Below are 11,565 nucleotides of genomic sequence, written 5' to 3'. Positions count from 1 at the left end.
GTTCTTACTATGTGACAGTTCCTAGCTACACGGTTGTACACCTTGTCTCATTCAACCACCACAATCCCCTGTTCAGTGAGGCCTGCTGCCATCCCTTTCTCACAGATGGGGAATTTGAGGCCCAACGCAGTTAAGAAACTGCAGAGCTGGGATTTGAACCCAGGTTTGCCTAACTCCAAATGTCATGCTTTTAACCATGCGATGCCGGTGGTGATTTGGTGACCAAGGAAGATTATTGGGTGGCTAACCCAGCGCCCATTCCCCACCCCGTCTCCCTTGCCTGTTCCCCCACAGAAGTTGGGGGAGGGAGACATTCTTCCCAGGAGGCAAAGCCGAGGGCACTGTAGAGTGGCAGCCACCAGCACGGCTGAGCCCGGGAGCCAAAGTCTCCCGCTGCTAATCCCAGCTCTTGTGTGGGATAAACAAGGCACGTGTGTTTAGCAACTGCTCTTGCTGTTACACACAGGTCCTGCGTATCTCCAGGTGTTCCCCCCGTGTTTCTTGGCTGGATGAAGCTTAAACATATCCAACTGCTTTTGATTCTTCCCTAGACCTCACTGAAACAATAGTCAAGGGATGTCTTTTTAAAGCACAAAACTACAAGGAGAGGGAGAAGAGGATGGGAAAACAACACGAGAAAGTTTGTCGCCAAACAGACCCCAGAAAGCTGAACCCTAAGCCAGCACTTGGGAAAAAGAGACTTCCCCTGATTTGCACTGAAGAATCGCCAGATTCCAGGATATCTGGAAGTGCGGGGGCAGGGTGGGGGGGGTCCAGGTGAAACATTTTTAGAGAAACAGCTAGAGGCCCAGATCTCCTTTTCTATTCCTTGCACTTGGGCAACCCCCTCCACCCCTGCCTCACCTCCCCGCCAAGAAGAAGTTGGAAGAAACTGGGAGAACCTTTCCTGGGACAGAGAAGCCCCAAAGAAGCTGGTCTTCACGAGCCAGTCAGACCACACCAGCGCGAAGCAGCAACTTGGTGCCCTCTGTTTAGCTAAACAAACAAACAAAAACAAAAAAACACCCTGATGCCTGGGTTCCACCCCCAGAGATTCCAGTTTAACTGGTCTGGGGCGCTGGGACTTTTTAAACTCCCCCCATGCGTGTGACGGGAAGCTAAGGTTGAGAACTTCTGTTGAGGGAGATGAGTCCCCCCACCGAGGCTCATCCTAGCGGCCCTGGCCAGGTCCCCAAGGCAGAGGCTCTGGGAACATCTGGAATGAAGGCCCGTACTTGATCTCCAGTCCAAAGTTTGCTGAGGGACAGACCCTGCAGCTCCACTGGCTGCCTTAAAAGCACCTCAAGTTCAGACACAAACTCATGATCTTCACCATCACACCTGGCGCATCATCCCCATCCCAGGGTCTGGCACTGCCGTCCACTCCTGAGCAGAAGCCACCATCCTAGGAGTCATCCTTGATGTGCCCTATAAACTCTGCCTTCGAAACAGCTCCCAGATCCGTCCACTTCCGTCCACCTCCATCTGCCCCAGCCGTGCCTGGCCACCATCCGCTCTCACCAGAATGTGACAGTCTCCTGACAGGTCTCCCTATAGCCACTTATGTCCCCCTGGTCCATTCCTTTTAAAAAAATATATTTTTATTGATTTCAGAGAGAAATGGAGCGGGAAAGAGAGAAACATCAATGATGAGATAGAATCATCAATCAGCTGCCTCCTGCATGCCCCCTACTGGGGACTGAGCCCACAACCCGGACATGTGCCTGGACCAAGAATTGAACTGTGACCTCCTAATTCATAGGTCGATGCTCAACCACTGAGCCATGCCAGCAGGACCCTGGTCCATTCTTTACACCACATCAAGCCAGATCATCTCAAAACACCAAATCTAGTTACGTTATTCCTCTGCTAAAAGCTATCCATGGTGTAGAGCTGCTCTCTGAGCTCCAAACTCACTGGCCACCTTCCTCTTAAATGCATTGGGTTCCTTGCAACTTACCTACCACTGTCTCCTTGGGCACAGAACTCTCTCCGTCCTGCCTCCTCACCCCAGCTCCTCCCTTTCCCCATCCCAGCCCTCCTGCCGTCATTCCCAGACCAGGTCATATTCTCCAGGACACGCAACTCTTGTCCTCTCCACCTTATTACAACATCTGTGTTGCAATGAACTATTTACGCTCTGTCTTCTCCACCAGACAGTAAGCTCCCTCAAAACAGGCAGTAGATCAACTCTGCTGACAGCTGTGTCCTAGGGTCTCATGCATGGCCTCAGTGTGTGCTGACTGGCAGCTGCTTGGTGAGCAGAGCAGTCGCTGAAGATGCCCTCCTTCACGGCGGGGGCAGAGCAGGCTTCTCAGTGGCTGCAGAATCCTAACACCTTAACAGCTGCATCTACTGGGCAGGTCACCCAAATTAACAGCTGCGTCTACTGGGCAGGTCAGCCAAACTTCCTGAGCACAGAGTCCTCATAAAAAAATGGGCCAAATAACAACCCCCCCCCCCCGCACCCCCATCTCCCCCCCCACACACACACACACACACAAAGCCTGCACAGTGCCCAGCATGCAGCAGGCTCTCATGGAGTGCGTTCTCCTCTGCCCAGAAAGAGTAGGCGTCAGGCTGGGGGCGGGGGCTCCCCCGGCCTCTGTGCCCGTCACTCCTGTCTGATGCAGGCCTTACTCAGGGGTCTCAACTGTGACAGATGCAATGACCCCTTTGTTATAGTAAATATTTCGTAACACCCCCTTTACCTCCCAAAATGAGATTCTTAGGAACAGGAAACTACCCAACCACTAAAATCACACACACACACACACACACACACACACACACACATACACACACACACACACACACACACACACACACCTGACAATGCTCTAACTCTAATATAAGGGAGCAATAAAAGGGAAATAATTTAGACTAAAATCCTCCCCACACTATCTGAATAATGTTATGACTACACTGAAGGCCCAGGGAAGTGGTCAGAGACAGGCAAGCATTGGCGAGGTCACCGTGGACATGGCAGCTGCCTGTCAGATACCTCCAGGGGCACCACCGGGGAGGACTCTGTTTTCTGGAATGAAAACTCCTGGTAAAGTTCTGAACAGAACAAAAGAGGTTGCTCTAAACCAGTGGTTCTCAACCTTTCTAATGCCGCGACCCTTTAACACAGTTCCTCATGTTGTGGTGACCCCCAACCATAAAATTATTTTTGTTGAAACTTCATAATTGTCATTTTGCTACTGTTATGAATCGTAATGTAAATATCTGTGTTTTCCGAAGGTCTTAGGCTCTATAGCAGCGGTCATGACCCACAGGTTGAGAACCGCTAGCAGGGTTGCCTAAGACCATTGGAAAACACAGATATTTACATTACGATTCAAAACAGTAGCAAAATGACAGTGATGAAGTAGCAACGAAAATAATTTTATGGTTGGGGGTCACCACAACATGAGGAACTGTGTTAAAGGGTCACAGCATTAGAAAGGTTGAGAACCACTGCTCTAAACAGTGGTTGCAATTCAGAAAATTAAGTGATTACAAAAATGCACAAAATACTTAGTATTTAGATGTAAAACAGAATTATAGTCTAGGCTCAGATGCTTCAAAACAGGTTTCTCCCTGAAGTGGGGGTCCTCAAAGCGTGGTCCCGGGACCAGCACCGCCAGGAGCTGTTCGGAACCCACCTGCTCCTGCTGCTGCAGACCTGACGGCTCAGAGCTCGGGCGCGCAGCCCTCGAGCTGGGTCTCCAGGCCCTGCGTGCTTAGTGCAGCCCTGCCGGACCTGAGCGGGCATGTCAAGGCCGTGCAGGATGCAGGACTGTTCTTCCCGTCCCAGGGCCTGTAGCATCCTTGGCCAGTGCGCCCCCACCAGGCACTGCAGCACTCCCACATGCCCCCTCTAATGTTCCAAACATCTCCGCGGAGGACCACTGGGCATGGTGGTCGATGAGGAGCCTCCCTGCTTGGTTTCCGGAGATCCCTGGCCTTGATGTAGGACTGGCTGAGCGGGGGCAGGCACTGGAGTGGGCAGAAGCTGGGGAGCTGGGGTGCCAGGCGATGTGGCTCACCCCAGCAGGGCTGGTATCTGCTTCCAGTGGCTGGAAGTGTTGGGGGAAAGAGAGGCTTGGCTTTCAAAGAGCCTTTGAAACTGCAGCTGAGAGCACTTGGCCATGGAAACAGACCTGGCCTCAGCTCACTGGAGGGTGCTGGGCTGCAGATATTTCTCCTTGAAGCAGCTGTGACCATCTGAGAGGCCAGGACATTACCCAGGACACAGCCCCCCGCCCAGCCCCCCTTTCCCCTGACAAGGAAAGAAGAGTTGCAGCCTGCTGGGGTCTGGGCTCCTCCAGCTACAAAAGTCTGTCCCAGACCCTGAGAGCCTCAGGCCCCAAGAAGAGTGTTTGACCTAGAGCGACCCTCCAACCGCCAATGGGCTTCCTTGAGCTACCCCATCCTCAGTGGTCAGTCTCTATAGCTCTGTCTGCCCAACAGGCCAGGTGGGGCTGGAGCCCATGGATTTCTCAAGCTGTTTCAGCCCAGCATGGTCTGGCAAGAGGGGGCAGGCAGAGCAGCAGCTCAACCCCGTCACTGTGGCCTGGGGGGTCTGCCCTACAGTCTCCACAGACACAGGAGCTAGAAAAAGTCAGAGAGGTGACCGTATTGGCAGAGACATTCACCAAAGTCCACGTTCTCCCCCTGTTCCAGGCACACGGCTAGCCGCCGTCTCCCACTACCTTGCTCTCAGATGCGGCTGAATGACAGAGCTCCGGGCAATGGCACATGCGTAGAAGCAACTTGTACTAATTCTGAGCCTTTTAAGAGCAGCTGTACCTCCACATTCTCACTTTCCCTTTCTGCCAGTTGGAAGCAGATGACAAAGATCTAAATAATGGTGGGACCTCAAGATGAAAGAAGGCAGGATCCCCAAACACTGCACAGAGGAAAGCCACACGCAGACCAGGAACGTTCATCTAGGACTCATGTGAGTGAGAAATAAACTTCTGTGGTGTCCACACCATTATACATCCAATGGCCTACTTGTCACTGCAGCCTACGCTAGTTAACCCATTCCATGACACTAGCATGTAGTGACACTCGGATCACACCTGCTGCAGCTGGCAGTGGGGATGGATTTGTCTAAGCCTTTCCCTTCCAGTGCAGCCTGAATCTAACATGGATCCCACCAGAGCTATCTCAGCATCCAAGCAGACACTCATCTAATGCTAATATCCCAGCCGGCGCTAGGCTCACATTCCTGCCCAGGGGCTGAGGGAACAGACCTGGGGCCACACTGCAATGACACACCATGCGAACGGAAGGGATGTACCGGAGGCATGGGCACCTGGCAGGAAGAATCCGGATTCAGGGGGGACTTGTTCTATCTGGGAGGCTAGAAAGCCTTTACCTAGCAGTGGCAGGTAACTGAGGCTGCCTTGAAAAGAGAGGAGGTTGATTGTCAAGAAAAGAATGGGCGGGGGGGGGGGGGGATGCGGGGGGGGAGGAACTCTAAGAAAGAAGAATGGTGTGTGCAAAGGGAAAGGGTGTGAGAGGTCTGAGTTGTTGGGGGAGTGATGAGATAGCTGGGGTGGCCCGAGTACCACGGAGACAGTACTCAGCTAGAGACAGGGCTGGTGGGGGGTTGATGAGGTGTCTACTGGAACCAGATCGTGGGGAGCCTTGCCTGCCAGGCTGAGTCCAACATGAACTTGCAAGGTTGGGAGAAATGGACTGACACCATCCTCACGGTCCTCATCTGAGAGCTGACGCTTGGAAAACGCTGTGCGCTCTGTGAACAGTATCTCACTGCATCCTCACAGCACGCCCACGAGGCAAGTTCTCTATGAGCCCATTTTCCAGATGACCAAGTTGAAGGTCCGAGCGGTTAGGAACTTGCCCAACACCACCCAGCAGCTGGCCTGGGACGTGAACAAACTGCAAAGAAAGCTTCCTAACTCTGTTTAGGTTATTCTGTAGCACATAGTAAGCCACTAGCTAGACTCTTTATTTAGAAAGATGCCCCTGGCTTTAGCAGCGTGGAGAGCAGAGGTGGCGAAGTCAGCGAGAAGGGTTAGGAAGTATTCCGGGAGAGGCTGGACTAGGACACATTAGAGGAAACGAAGTGTGTAAAAGATGGAGTGGGCAGACTTTGTTGACCAATTAGATAATAAGATCTAACATTTACTGAGCAATTACTATGTGCCAGGCGCTGTCCTGAGCACTTTATTGCACTCTTCCCTGCAGGCCCACGAAGCAGGGACTCTCCTTGTCTCTATTTCACAGATGAGTAAACCAAGGCACAGAGAGGTAAAAGGTCACAGACCTAGTAAATGAGGGATGTGGGATTCAAAGCCGGGCACCCGGGATCTGAGCTCTGTGCAGAGAAGAGTAAGGGAGAGAGAGGGAGCAAGGGTGGCTCCCAGGTTTCTGGCGTGGTGACTGAGGAATGTAGGGCCTCTGCTTCCCCCACTGGCCTGGAATTCAGATGAGCCAGGCCCCCAGCCAGGGGACTGCCTGCCCTCCTGCCCTCCTGCTGGGCCAGGGCCAGCATTCTGGTGGCCTTGTCTCTCTGCAGGAGCCCAAGGTGGCTGAGAAGGGAGCCGTGTGTGGAATACATATGACTCCACCCAACCCTCAACCTCAGTGCTCTGAGGGCAAGACTGCAGCAGCAGAGTCTGAGCTGGAAGGGCCGGCTCCAGTCCCCCACCTTCTCAATATTACAGACACATGACCAGCTCATACCCACAGGCCCTCTAGGTGCCTGACCGCCTCCCCTGCCTGGTAGAGGCCTTGGTACCTGAGCTGGGAGCAGGATGTGGGGGCTCCCAGGGCCCAGGCCAGAAGGAAGGGGGAGGGCTGGGAGTGAGCAGCAGAGGAAGGACGAGGTCCAGCTCGGAGCCCATCCTGCGAGTGGAGACCCCGCAGCCACCACATGGCCCCAGGCAGGAAAGGAAGCAGGAGGCTTCTCAAAATAGACCAGGAGCTGCAGCTCTGCGGCATTTCCCTGCTCCCACCATCTGCCAACCCTCCGGAAGAGAGGCGGGGGAGGGGAGGGCCCAGTGTGGCTGCCAAGCTGGCGCCCACCACTCTCCCCGCACCTCTCCCTGCCAGGCTCCCTGGTCTCCTTCGCTGGACCCTCACAGTGGCAGGGCAAGGCAAAGATTATTGTCACTGAAAAATGAGAAAACAGAGACTTGGGGAAGTAAAGTGACTTGTCCAAGGCCACACAGCGGGGCCGCCCCACAGCCAGGAGGCTGGACAGCAGGGCCTGCAGCTGAAGGCAGCGGTGGCCCAAGTCCTTCAGGGAACTCAGTGGGAGTAGGGGAAGGAAATAGAGGGGAGGGAGAAACAAAAAACAAGGCAAGAAGGAAAAAAGAACAGAGAGGGAGAAGGAACAATAAGGGAGGGTCTACGTGTGAGAAAGAGGGAAGTGAGAAGGGGAGAGGAACTGATCTCAAACTGGCAGCTCCATTCTGAACCCTAAAGAAAGCCAAGTCTTTTCCCCTATTCTTCTCCCCAGAGCAGGAGAGTGCAGGGTGTGGCTGCCCAAAGCCTTGGAGGAGCTGCAGGAGCAGTGCCCATGGGTGGGGCTCACCACGGAGGGCTTCCTGGAGGAGGAGAGCCAGGACCCAGGTGATGGAGATGGGATGGGGGTGGGAGCCTGTGGCTCACACACCCTATGGCTGTGTCTCCTTCAAGGAGAGGTCTAGGTGACGACCATCCCAGTGATGACTTCCTTCCCAGCTTCTGGGCCCCAGAGAGGCCGGAATCAGGAGAGGCAGCTGGGCTCCAGGGCCGGCTTCCCAAATAGCTGCCGTTTTCTGAAGATCTACTGTGCACCCAGCCCTGTGCCTGTGCCTGTGCCTGTGGATCCCTGGATAAACCAGACAGATCCTGGTCTTGTGGGACACACCGTCCCATGTGAGAGACAGACAAGACGCGCATGAACATCCTGTGCTGAATGATCCCAAGGAAACTACCAAGCCACGAGGAGGGACAATGAGGGACCTCCTGAAAATGGGGGCTTAGGGCAAACCCATCCTTCAGCAAAGGCTTGGCTCTCCTGAGCCTTTCCCAGGGCCCACCACGCAGCTGGGCATTCTACGGGCCCCTGTATTTTTCAGCAGTCATCCGGGAGCGGGAGAAAGGGTGGGAAGGAGAACGCATAGATTGGCCTCTTTCTGGCCCTCTCCTGAATCACTGCAAGCGTGGTTTGGGGACTTGCTAGAAGAAACCCCCACCCCCACTCCTAGAAGCCTATGAACATGCCTAAAATTCCACCACCGGAGACACATTTTTGGGGGATTGAGTATTATCTTATAAAAAAATAACTTTAGAGAGAGCCTAATTAATCTTGGTTTGAGTTTATCCAGCTTGTCGGGTAAGAGGTGGAGGCAGATTGCCTTGACTTAAGCCCTGGCTGCACCACTGTGAGATTCTGGGTAAGTTATTTAACCTCCATGAGCCCAATTTCCTCCTCTGTAAAATCGGAATGGGAATATTACCTCCCTCATGGGATAAGGTAATATAAAGCCACTTAGAAGACACTCTGAAATTGTTAGCTGTCATTATTATTATTATTACTGTCATTATTGTCGTCATCATTATTATCCACACAACACTAACTTTGTCCTTGGTCCTGTGCTTGCCACTGAAACTACAAAGAGGAATAAAACAGGGACCCTGTGCTCCAGAATTTTATAGTCAATGCTTAGAGCAGGGGAAAGCCTCCAGGGCATCATTCACACCTTAGTATAAATTAGTTTCATAAACTACTGGGTCCTTAAGTAGGGGAAGGGAAGGCTTCTAGTGCGAAGACCAGAGTACATAGGAGAAAGAGCAGCAGGGGAATTCATCCATCCTGTTTTGACTTGCTGGGATAGGGTGGGGTCACAGATCTGACCCCTGGGACAAAAGCCAGGGAAACCAGGTTCCAAGCAGATTCTTCCAGGGGCAGCTGGTCCTTGGCCCAAGGAAATTCCCTTCAAGAGGCAGGGGAGAAGCATCCGCTTGAAGTGCATGGAAGGGAAAATCTTTTCTGCCTGCCAAAGCACATGATTGTTCCAGCCACAGCCCAGCCTCAGACCCACTTCTGCCAGGGCCTCCGCCTTGGCCTTGAACTTCAGAATGCTGGATTATTTTCATTCTGTTCACTTGGGAAGAGATTTGGACCTATTTTGGGAAGTTGGCTGGACCTCCTGCTCTGGCCTTCTCCTCCCCCCACCTCCCCCCCCCCCCCCCCACCAGAGTGGGACAGTTACTGTGTGAGGCCTGGGCGACCTCCAAGGCCTGGAGAAAGCTCGGCTCAGAGGGAGGCAGAGCGAGCCTGGGAACGTGGATGGTGGAGTGAAGGAGGCTTGGTGGGCCCGTGACCCAGATTTTGCTCCCTGTCCCGCTTCCCTCCATTCCCAGACACTAGCCGGGGCTGGACGCCAACTGCAGGCCAGCAGGAAACCAACTGTTGTCTCCTTGCTGTGAGTGAGGCCAAGACTCAAGCTTCACTCTGGCTCTGAGTCGGGCATCCTGCAGCCCACATGGTCGCACTCGGGCCACGTACCCAGGCACTTTCTCATGGAGGGCAGGGAGTTAGTCCATCAGGTCCAGCCCACACCTCCCATTCGACACAGAAACAAATAGCCCAGAATAGGGCAGAGACCTGACCAAGGCTACACAACGGATGGTGACCTAGGCCTGGGTTTTCTGACCCGGCTCTCAAGAAGTTCTGAATGAATGTGTGAATGAATGCATGAAAATTCTGATGCACGTGCCCCTACATCAGTGATAAGAGAGATAAGAATCCATTAAACAGCTCTTCTTAAAGACACCAGGGAGAGGGAGCAGGGCCCGGGTCTGCAGTGCCCACACCATGCCAGGGCCCGGGTCTGCAGTGCCCACACCATGCCAGGGCCCGGGTCTGCAGTGCCCACACCATGCCAGGGCCCAGGTCTGCAGTGCCCACACCATGCCAGGGCCCGGGTCTGCAGTGCCCACACCATGCCAGGGCCCGGGTCTGCAGAGCCCACACCATGCCAGGGCCCAGGTCTGCAGTGCCCACACCATGCCAGGGCCCGGGTCTGTAGTGCCCACACCATGCCAGTACTTGGGTGAAGGCATTGCTAGAACTTCCTCTCTTGAGTTGGGGAACCACACTTCCCCAGGCTTTCTAAGGAGCTGTTGCTTTCACCTCTTCTGGGATGGGGGTGGTGAGGGAACACATTTAGTGAACAAAAGTTTACTGCAGCACATCACACGCTGACCACGGATTCGCACTGCCAGCCATCCAGACAAGGTGGGGAGACAACCCACCACCGAGCACACCAAGGAAGGCAGGACGACCGCCTGGGACTCCGTGTGACAAATGCGAGCGGTGTTGGGCTGCATCTGGTGGGGAGCAGGGCCAGGTGTGGGTCTACGCTGCCTCTCCGAGGAGGTGGCATTTAGGCTGAGCCCGTGGAACGAGAAGGAACCAGCCTGGTGAAGCCCTAGGAAAAGGGCCCGTCCACGCAGAGGACACAGCCAGGGGCCAAGGCCCTGAGATGAGCAAGCGCTCAGCATTGTCCCGGATAGACGGCCCCATCGGGTGCAGGGGCAGGCCCCACGCAAGGTCTGTGCGGCCGGCCAGGGCCAGGTCACACGGGGCTTTCTCACCAGGCTGTGGCGCTTGGGTCTTCTGAGAGCACCAGGCAGCCAGGGAAGGCAAGAGGATTGGTGGGATCGCCTGCTATTTTAAGACCATATGTTGCCCTGAATGAAGGGCGGATGAGGATGAGAAAGAGAGGCCGCGGGAGACTGGCTCGGAAGCTGAATGGTCAGGATGAGAGGCGGCGTCACCTGAATGGGGCAGCGTTGGCGGCGAAAGAAGCGAATGTTTGAAGGGAGCTTTAGGTGGTAGAAATGACGCGGCTCGCTGATGGAGTCAGCGACGGTGAAGGAGAAACAAGGAGGGCTCCAGGGCTCTGGCTTTAGTAACCCGATGGATGTAATGAGGCTGGGGAGGGCGGAACGAAATGCTTCGCTTCCGCTGAGCTGAGTCAGAGATGCCTTTGGACACCCCAGGGGAGAGAGAAAGGAGGCAGCTGGACATGAACAGCAATGACGATGATGGTGAGGATCATACGCGATTTGTGCTTCTGTTCTCCCGTGTGCCTGTGCCTCCCCCGGGGGCTGTGCCTCTTGAAGGCAGAGGTTGAGGTTGGTTTTGTTCCCAACTCTCTTCTCAGCATTGAGTCCAGGGCTGCCCTGGGGCCTGAGAGTGGGGAGGTTGGGGAGGGCTCAATAAGTATTTGTCAAATAAGCAACTGACAAGACAGAGGCTGCCTGGCGTGTGGATGGAGCTGGACATCAAGGCGCCAGCGATAGACCCTGCCTAAGAAAATGGCCAGGCCCTGGCCTCGGCTCTCCCAGCTCTCCCTCGGGTCTCCTTCCCTCCTCCCAGCTTCCTGCCAGGAAACACAGTCCCCAGGCAAAATCATTAACCAGAACCACCCCCAAAGGGGAGCTGCAAAATCACCTCTCCTTCCATTATCTTGGATGATCCTTGAAACCACCTAGGGAGGTGCCCGCCCACCCACCAGCCACCCAACAGGAAACAGGGAGGCAGCA

The sequence above is a fragment of the Cnephaeus nilssonii genome, assembly GCF_951640355.1.
Source record: "Cnephaeus nilssonii genome assembly, chromosome: 13".
NCBI lineage: Eukaryota > Metazoa > Chordata > Mammalia > Chiroptera > Vespertilionidae > Cnephaeus > Cnephaeus nilssonii.
Note: the sequence above shows the minus strand (reverse complement) of the source record.